The sequence below is a fragment of the Falco biarmicus genome, unplaced genomic scaffold (assembly GCF_023638135.1).
Source record: "Falco biarmicus isolate bFalBia1 unplaced genomic scaffold, bFalBia1.pri scaffold_27, whole genome shotgun sequence".
Lineage (NCBI taxonomy): Eukaryota > Metazoa > Chordata > Aves > Falconiformes > Falconidae > Falco > Falco biarmicus.
The window spans coordinates 2473661-2483707 of NW_026611833.1; positions in this window are offsets into that span (position 1 = coordinate 2473661).

A 10047-nucleotide genomic window follows, 5' to 3' on the forward strand; every position below is an offset into this window, starting at 1 on the left:
ATATTTCTCCACTCAAATGGCTTGTGGGAAATGCATTTGAAAAATCTGAAAGAAACAAGGCTGCTTTTCTGTGGCCAGGTCATGGGTTAGAATGAGGGTGACAGAGGGGTGTGTTATGAGGAGGACAGCTGATTCTCAGGAACTCCTCATGCAGGAGGACATGCCTGGCTGTGAAGGGGCCTGTGAGGTCAGTTCTGTCTCTGGAGGTGACAGGCCAGCATCAGGAACGTGGCTGGGACAGTCCCTCTGCCAAGGGACCCCATAGGCCCCATCCAGGAGAAGGGCTGGGGTACAGGCTGTCATGTCCATTTTGCCTGTGGACATGAGAGGACAGCAGCAGGCATGTGGCTTGGTCATGTCTCTGGGAGAAGCTGAAAGGCCAGCAGCAGCCATGTGGTTCAGAAGACCATGTGGAGGTGACTTCACTTTTTTGAGGGGAAAGACCACCAAAAATAGCTATTGAGTTATGTTCCCTGCTTGGAAGGCAGTTCCTGAGGTGGTAAAGCCTTTCTGGGTAGTGGGAAGAAAGAGGAGAGGGGAAAAGATTTCACAAAGTGTAATGTTGCAAATGGAGAGTGGCTATCGGGAGGAAGAACCGTCACTGCAAGGGTCCTGCTGCGGTGCCAGAGCTCAGCCAGAGGGAGCCTGGATCAGCCCATGGTTTGTGTTTCAAGGAACAGCCGGTGAGAGTGGAGGTACCTCAGCGAAGGTATGGCAATGTTGGGGTGAGAGCAAGGCAGGGCAGCGAGATGGTGCCTACAGCCTGCAGGGCAACAGGGGCAGGGCTCCAACCATGTAGGACAGCCTGTGGTGGAGAGGGCAAAGGGTGCTGTCAAGGCTGGAAGGCACCAGTAGAACCCAGGTCTGTGTCCCCTTGGCTGTGGCAGCTGTCTCTGCCTCTGAGGGTCATGTCAAGACATGATGTCCTCACGGCACGGGGGCATCGTTGCCTCCTTGCAGCCCCATGGGGAAGCTGGAAGTTGCTGTGCCATCGCTGTCCTTCACTTGGCAAATCCCCATGAGGTTAATTGCCACAACTGAAGAGTTGCCCATAGGGAATATTAGAGACACTACTGAAAGACAGTCCAAATTTTCCTCTCTGAACCTTAAAGCAGAAGCTACATAGGTAGAATGGATTGGAGTAATCACAGAGGAAGAGGAGAAAGGCATCTGGAGATGAACTTCTTAACCCATAGCTGTAAATCAGGAAACCAGGACGTCAGCATATTCCAAATCTCTTCAATTTCATAGAAGGTGTGAACTTCCTGGGACTCATGACAAATATTAGGATGCTTCCAAATTTCTTTTATATCTCTAGAAATTCTCCCACTTTGACCTAATTATACACAACAACTGAGGTATTCTCTGAGGTTTGCCCTCTGATGCCAGAGTTCACCCAGAGGCAGCCTGGCTTGTCCCATGGCTTTAAGTCTCAAGGAACAAGCAGGGATGAGGGGAGAAACTTCAGAAAAGGCAGAGAAATGCGGGTGTGAGGGCTGGGTGGGAAAGCAAGGAAGATGCCAACCCCCAGAGTGGAAAGAGGTGCCACATGGACAGTGTAGGGCAACTTGCAGTGGAGATGGCCCAGGGCTGCAGCAAGGCTGAATGGCCCCACAGGGGGCTGAGGCCTCTGTCCCCCTGGCAATGGCAGTTGCCCATGTCATCAAGGGCTGTGACAGGAAACTTGATTTGGAGGCTCTTATGTTCTGCCCTCCAAGAGCCTGGGGGTCAGGGCTGGGTCTTTCTGCTTCATAAAAAAATCTAAATGTGTTTTGCAGCATTGCAGCCACCGACACAGTACCTTTGGCTACCTGAAGTTCTGGCCTCTAATTAGCTACTCTAACGAGTCCATGGGGACGCTTTGTCAGCAATGGCCCTCAGCGGGACCCATTCATGCTTCATGGCATTTTGAGTGTTTCTTCTGACTTGCATTCCTTGAGTGGTTTGTTCAGTCTTCTCTCAGTAGCTCAGGTTCATGGAAGGAGCCCCAAGTGCCTTAAAGAAGTTATTTACAGTTTTATAATTTCCTTCAGATGTTGAAGACCTGTGTAGCTCAAATGAGCTTTTTCATGGTGTAGTTAAAAGGGAAGACTTTGAAGCGCACCAGATGATAATTCCTTTATTTATTTCATAGGTTATATTTTGCTACTTTTTAGGCTAGAGGGGAGGTTCTAGCAGCAATCTCCAAGTGATAATGATGCAGAGGATCTCCTCAGGATATCTGGACTGGTAGGAAACGCAGTTCTTTGAGGTCTGACACCGGATGGACAACCTTGCTCTGACTGTCCCCAAGACCACCCTTTTTCTCATTGTCCCCTGGGACTCACATCCCTTCTCCTTATGTCAGACTTCTCCCCTCAATTCTGCAGGTGGGTGCTGCAGCTCCTCTGCACCATCCCCACCAATTTGCCTTAGAGGACTGGCTGCACACAGGTACAGAAGAATTATTCAAATCTGCAAGCACTGTGAAGAATGATCAAGTGGCATAAATAAGCCAACACCCTCCACAAGCATATGCCGAGTCCAAGCTGTCTCTGATGAGGTGCCTTTCCGCAAGGGACACTCTCATGAGAAATCTTTTAGGTGCTAGATACAGAAATATAGATCTAAACACAAGGGGAGAGTTGGGTAAGGAGACAGTTCGGCTGCAGGAAGACATGCAAGCTTTTCCTTCCTGAAGTAAAAACAGCAGCACAGGTGAGAGGTACCGAAAAGACCAAAGAGTAAAGGGAGGAGAAAACAGGTGAATAACTGAAAGAGCCTTTGCTGAGACAGTCTGCTGAAAAGATGACTTAGAAGTCGTCACTTTCTCCTGCTCAGGTGCAAATATGTTAAAGATGGGAAATGTAAGGACAGGTGGTATAATTATAGTAATAATGGTGAAGTTCTGGTATAAAATCAATATTTCCTTGAGGTATCGCTTTTGAAAGCTCCTTGAATTGGCAGAGGTCACATGTGAGAAAGGACAAGTAAGTGTTGCAACTGTCTTGGAAGGAGACCAGAAGTGCAGCTCCATGAGTGGTGTGAAGGGTGGTGAGGGGTGTGCCACCAGTTAAGAGTCCCCTTGAGTGACATTTCTGGCACCTGAGCGGGTAACTGTCCAGGTGGATTTTCCAAGGGTAACTCCTGCCTCACCAACCTGACAGCCTGCAGTTGTGCGTGAGGAGCTCCACAGTGGATGTCATTTCCCTCAGCTTCAGCAAAACTGTTGTCATGGTCTCCCTCAGTGTTGTTCTGCCCGAGTGAGGCCATGCCACTCTGGGTGTGAACAGAAAGAGATGAGTAAAACACCAGCTGGATGGTCAGGCTGAGAGAGCAGTGGGGAAGGGCTCACACCCCACCTGGAGGCCACTGGGACATACTGGGGCAGTGTGGGCAGCACAGGGGACTCTCCTGCTTACAGTTTAAGAGCTGTACACATGACCCAGTGGAGGCAACTCTCACAGTGTCTGTCGGTGGCACCAAACTGAGAGGAGCATCCCTGTGCCCTAGGGATGCCATGGAGGGGAACCCTGGCAGGTGGGGTGGCCGCCCTGGCAGGAGCTGCACAGATGCAGGACGGACCAAGGGCAGAGCCTGCACCTCCCTCGCATGGACTAACACCCTGCAGCTGCAGGGCCTGGGACCTGCCTGGCTGGGCAGTGTCTGTGCAGAAAAGGCCCTGGTGGTGCTGGGGGACAGAAGGCAAAACACAATCCCAGCCCGTGACCTGGTAGCAGAGGCAGCCAGCAGGGCCCTGGAGCGTACGAAGAGGTGCCTTGCCAAGAGAGTGAGGGAAGTGATTGTGTCCCCACGCTCATCCCTCGTTAGACCCCCTGTCCGTGACTGTGTTCATTTTTGGGCCCTGACTGTGGAGGGAAGCGGGGAGGGAGCGGCTGGGTGGCTGCTGGGCTTTTGGCCAGAGACAAGCCTTGACAGCAAGGAAGATGTGTATAATTCGGAGGGAGTTGAGGAAGGAAGGGAGGCAACAGAAAGTCCCCAGGACTTGGAGGGCCACGGTTTCATATCTTTGGCAAACCCCATTCAGAATATGCTGGGAAGTGATGCTGACATTCCGAACCAACAAGGTCCATGGGCAGGCAAAGCTGTGCCTGTTGTTGTGACCCTAAGGAGACCCACACGCCTCTCTAAGGTGACCTGCACACCTACGGCATAGATCATGCTGGGGCTGAATCTCTTGCCTGGCTTCAATGGCCCCCCGAAGCCATGGACAAAGCTTTGGGTGGAGGCCCCAGGTGAGGCTGGTCAGGGCCAGGAAGGCCTAGGGATGCTCTCAGGGCCCTGCCCCCATGGGATCCCACCTGCCAGTGCCCTCAGCAGGCCAGGTTCTCCTTCCCTCCTGTCCTGGGCTGTGCTCTGCTGCTCCTTTTCCTCACTTACCTGGGCATCAGGGACACCACAACTTCACAGTGACTACAACCAAGGTGGCACTGCTATTCACATCCCTGAGCATCTTGTCCTCTTTGCGGAGTCCCAGGTGCAGATGAGCATCAGTGTGGGTGGCCTGGTTGGTCTGGGGAACTCACCCACAAGCCCCTGGGCTCCTGGCATCCTTGCTTACCTGTGCAGTGATCACCAAGGAGACGGATTCCCCCAGAAGAGACAGGCTCTGTGATCCACAGGTTTCCTCAGGTCATTTCAAGCAGACATTGTTCATGCCTCACCCTGACTGTATGACCCGTCACTCTGTCCCGGCTCGGGCTGGCATGGAGTGCATTTTCTTCACAGCAGCCCTTCTGGTGCTGTGCTTTGCATCTCTTCCTAAGGCAGCGCTGACCACACACCAGTGCTTTGGCCACCGCTGCAGAGTAATCACCAAGGCTTCTCTTTCTCACACTCTGCATGCGCTACAAGGAGACTGGGGGGACGCAAGGAGCTGGGGCAGCTGACCCCCAGTGACCACAGGGATATTGCATATAAAAGGATTTGGGTGCTGGACTGGGCAAAACCACAACTAATTCCTCCCTCAGTGCCACCCTGGCTGCTCTCCCCTTTGATCCACACTCAAGCTCTCACCCAACCTCATTGCCTGTCCAATACAAGAGCTCCATGTATCTGAGCTGCCCTGACCTCACACAGAGCGTCCCCCTCCCCTCATCTTTCCTGTAGGTCTCCCCTACAGACCTTGTGTCTCCATCCACCACCAAAGGCGTGGGAGCTGCCCTGCCCCTCCTCAGCGCTTACGGCACTGATGTCACAGCTCTGTGGTGGCACAGGGGGCTCCTGCTGCCCGCGCCCCAGGCGGTGGGCTCTGGGGCCCATGTGGGCTGCAGCACCTCAGGGGTGGCACCAGGGCCAAGGGCAGGCTTGTCACAGGGACACCGGTACCCAGGGATGGGAGCCCTTGTGTGGGAGGGGTTTGCTGCCCAGCAGAGGATGCTGGAGCGGGTGGCAGGGGGCAGCAGAAGGATGAAGGACGTTCCCACCACGAGAGCAAGGGCTGCAGTCCCCGAGGCCAGAGGGCAACAGGCCTGGGCTGCGCAGCCCTGGCAGGAGAGGGCTTTGCTCTCCCAGGTGACTCTGTAGCACCCTGCGGCCTGTGCCAGAGCTGAAGCTCATCTCCAGGATGGGCAAGATGCTGCTGCTGGTGCTGAGCGAGCCCCTGGGGGAGGCCAGCCCGTGATGCAGCCCTCCTGGGGCTATCCTGCTGGTGGCAGGCCGGCCAGAGAGCAGCTCTGCAGAGAAGGACCTTTGGGTGCCAGAGGACAAGCAGCTGAGCAGGAGCCATCGATGCACCCTCATGGCAAAGGCCAACGGCCCCCTGGGCTGCATTAGGAAAAGCATCACTGGCCGATGGGGGGAGGTGACCCTTCCCCTCCTCTCAGCACTGCTGAGGCCACATCTGGAGGGCCGTGTCCAGGGCTGGGCTTCCCAGAGCAAGGGAGTTGTTGACCTACTAAAGTCCTGCAAAAGGCCACCAAGCTTCTTGAAGGGACTGGAACATGTCTCCCAGGAAGACAGGGTGAGAGATCTACAGCTGTTCAGTCTGGAGAAGAAAAGCCTCTGAGAGTCTTATTAATGTACGCAGCATTCCATGTGAGCCAAGGTAACACTTTTTGAACTGAGGATGTTCAACCACAGCAGGTAGTTGCCAAGAGTGGTTATGGAATGTCCACCCCTTGACATATTCCAAACCTACCCAGCCAAGGCCATGTACAACCGGCTTGAGCTGGCTGCACGTTTTAAACTAATTGGTTCTTGAAGCTAAGCCTTGCATACTAGGCAATCCCTGATTGGTGGTTAACTACCAGCAATTAACCGCAAGGTGTTGCCTTTCCTTGGTGCCATCCTTGGCGCCATCCGTCTCCCGCTCCCCTGTGCTCTGTAAACATGCCTCATCATGTTAATTGTTGTCTAGACAAGCTCGAGCACATTCCCCTCAGCTAACTGATTGCCACGCGTGGTCCTAGTTTGCAGCCCGCTCCTGCATCTCCCCCTTCCTGTTGCACAAAAGAACCCCTGAAACCGAGCAAAAACAAGGCACAAGTAATAGAACAAATAAAAAACCAACTAAGACATATTATCAATGTCAAAATAACCCACTGTCTTTGTTCCGTACAGTTTTACAATTTCCCCTTTTTGTTTTTGAACAGCTAGTACCAGGTTTGCCATGTTCTGCAGGGCCCTTGCAAACATGACAGCAACCAAGGCAATAGCAAACAAACAATACTGCCAACTGAGTGAATGGATGCCAAAAAGGCTGAAATTTTCTCAGATTTTGTTAACATGTTGCTGCAATGGGGCGCCTAAAATGCACGCAGCACATACCATCAAAATCCTCACAGCCATGTCCTTGAACCAACACCAAAAAGCAGTGGCAATTTTGACTCACATTCTGAACTGCCTACCAAACAAGGTGATTTAACTCTTTAATGCTTTCCCTGCTGTTACTCTGGATAAGAGAAGAACCGCTGCGACACGTTCCCATCATAGCCTCCTACTACATTAGCATCTACAGAAAGACAATTATCGACAAAGTGTAAACAATATCAGCTTCTTTTGGATTAACATTATACATAGATGGAAGGGCACACCAAACAAGAACTGGTTCAGTCAAAATGTTCGAAACATCGCATGCCTTCTCTGAACATACCTCTGGGGTCATTCCCCTCATTCCCTCTCTTTTTTATGCAAAGAGAAACACTTTTACCATAACAGAGAAGCCCCTATTTACACCTGAGCCCGGACACAAACCGCAGCTGTATGCGCCACCAGGCTCAGGGCAGGAATCATTCATGCAGTTACATAGCTGTATATCTCTACAAGTGTGCAGACACCTATTAAACACTAGATAACCATGTTTATCTTTCCTAGTCTCCTTCACAATACCCAGCTGTTCTCTCATCTCTTGTTAGGTCAAATATTCTCCAGCTTCCTCTCCTATATCTCTCTTCAGACATTCTCTATCCTCTTTTTTGCTTGTTAATTGCGACAAGGCAAAGGGTGTGTGTAGCTGGGTGACCACGACCTGATTTATGTTACAATCAACTAAACACTGAATACAGGAAAAAAAGGTATGGGAGACATAAGGCAAACATCAATAAGGTGGTTAAAGATATTTATAATAAATCCTGTAATACTTTTGAGTCATGGCCCAAAGTTTCCCAGCCGTGAGAAGAGACCAAAGGCCTCCCGCCCCTGGCTCTGTTGCAGATCTTTGTTTTAAGGCTTGTAAGTTTTATATACTTTTGTAAATTAATTCACAGTGGTCACTCAGATTCACATAACACATCCTACCAAAGTCTTCACACTTGTGTCCCTGTGCTAATAATAAAAATCAATAGCAACTCGGTTCTGTAGCAACATATGATGGACAGAATCAACATCTGTTAATAAGCCAGGAAAAAAAATAGTATTTGTGGTATTACTTTGTTTAGCAAGCTAGCAGCCTAATTTACTAAGCAAGTTAAAAGCGTGTACTATTCTTACAGAAGAGATTAGAGAAGCAAAAATGTGTTATGCTGCATTCCAGAACTCAGCCTGAGAATTACAGTCTGCTGTGAGTTCTGCGTTACAATCATTTGACACATGTTGGGGTTGCAATTGTGAAAGTTGCCCGTTTACAGTTTTCATTGACATTATCACAGCTCGTTGTTTTAAAAGCAACCCTTGAGCTTCCTGATGTTCGACTTGCTGCAAAATATTCTGAAGCCAATCAATCAAGTTAGTATTAAAGTTAGTGACTCTCTAGGACCCTGCAAGACTGTGGCAAGACTCCCGCACCCTGACTGCCTTAATAGCCATTCCTTCATTTGCAAACAGTTGTCCCTGGGATACCTTGCCCGAGTCACAGAATCCGCACAGTTAATTGCTCCAGCCAACTGCTCACAGTTAACAGCAATTCCCCGATTAAGGTTTTCAGTCAAGGCCACTACACACAGCTCACAAAAATCAGATAACCACATCATATACTGTATCAGTTAGTACCATACAAAGCAGTAACTTCCAATCATGCAGTGTGAGTGTATAAGGCTCTGCCATCACTTCAAGAAGGGTCATAGCAAATGCATTATGAATCCTCCCTTCCCGCACTGCTTTGCTTAACTCTGTAACAGCCTCGTATTGCACAGGCTGCCACTCTGCAGGTTGATTTGTCTGACAAAATACTGAACATGCCCTAGCGACTCCCCAAACCCATCACTGAAGTGTTTCCCACTTGCATTCCTGCCACCAATCCCTCAGACCCCCTTTCACCCTCCCCGAAAGTACAGTCAATAAATCGGGAGAGACAAGGGGATGGGGGAAAGGTCTAGCTCCTTTTCCAGATCTATAGGACCTGGATCAAAAGGTTTATCATTGTCAATAAAATCATTGTCCGAGTTGTCCTGTTCCTGTGCTTGGTCCTGTGTTGTGAGGGTCGCTGCAGTCAGTGACAGGAGGAAGCTTTTTGGGCAGAGAAGGTGTGGACAGAATCGCCATCGCTGATGGTGTCTTGAGAAGAGTCTCGCTGTCAGTGGAATTTACAGCCTCCTCTGTTTTGGCACCGTTAGTAGAATTAGTCTACACTTGGCAAAGAGTAGTCAGAATTTGCCACCAAGATGTTAAATGCATTCCCGACACGGAGTTCCCCTCCACGGCAGCATCATACAATTGGCTGCTGTCTGTACACACTTTCATTCTTTCCAAGTCTCTAAAGTTTCTTGGCTGCTCACCTGTCTCGATGCATACAGGTGTTATCCTCGGGGTTTAGGTTGTCCGCCTGGTCCAGACAGCAAGACGATCGTTCAGCCAAGCCGTCTCCTCCGGAACGCAGCCCTCTTCCACGAGCTGGCTTTTTTATCGACCAGTTCCGTCCTTATTCTTCCAAGGCTTGGGAACACCACCATAGGGGTCACCATTTGGGGAGACTGAGGCATGGGCTCCCGGATCTGACTAGAAGACCCTTTATGAGTCCATATACATCCCTCACAGGGGAAGACACTTGATTTCCATGTTTCCACAGCTCATCTCTCTGTTCCAGAGGGACTTCATTTGCCGGTTCCTGCTTCCTTTCAGCAGCTCATTCAACGTTCTGTGGGACTTGCAGCCTGCCGCTCAGCCTGGCGGTTCATAAACCCATCACGTCGGGGTCTCCAGTTTGCTGCGATGGATAGACAGGACGCTGTTTGATGCTAGCAAATGCCGACTTATTGTGCAGAAGCACGAGTTTATTTATGTTATCAGAGGTCGCGTGCTTTAAACAGAGTGGTTCCTTATGACGCGCGGAAAACGGACTCCACAATCCGTAAGATTGTAAAGTAGGTATGTTTAATCAGCGCTGGGCAGCACGGGGGTAGTCCTGCCAAAAATCGTGCGCGCCTGGCGCGAAAACTTGCGCGATTTTATAAGGCAACTCATTACATATTCATAACTATGTCGTAACACGCCTATATATGCATTACCTATCCCCGCTTTGTATTAAAATTAGCTCTGCGAGTCATTTCCATATTTTTCTCTCAACTGAGTTTGCGCAGTGTCCCCTGGTGGTGGTCGTCAGGGGTCCTGAGGATGAAGGCAGGTGAGTCTTCCTCGTGACCGCTAGTTGCCCCCACACCTGGCGCAGGCTCA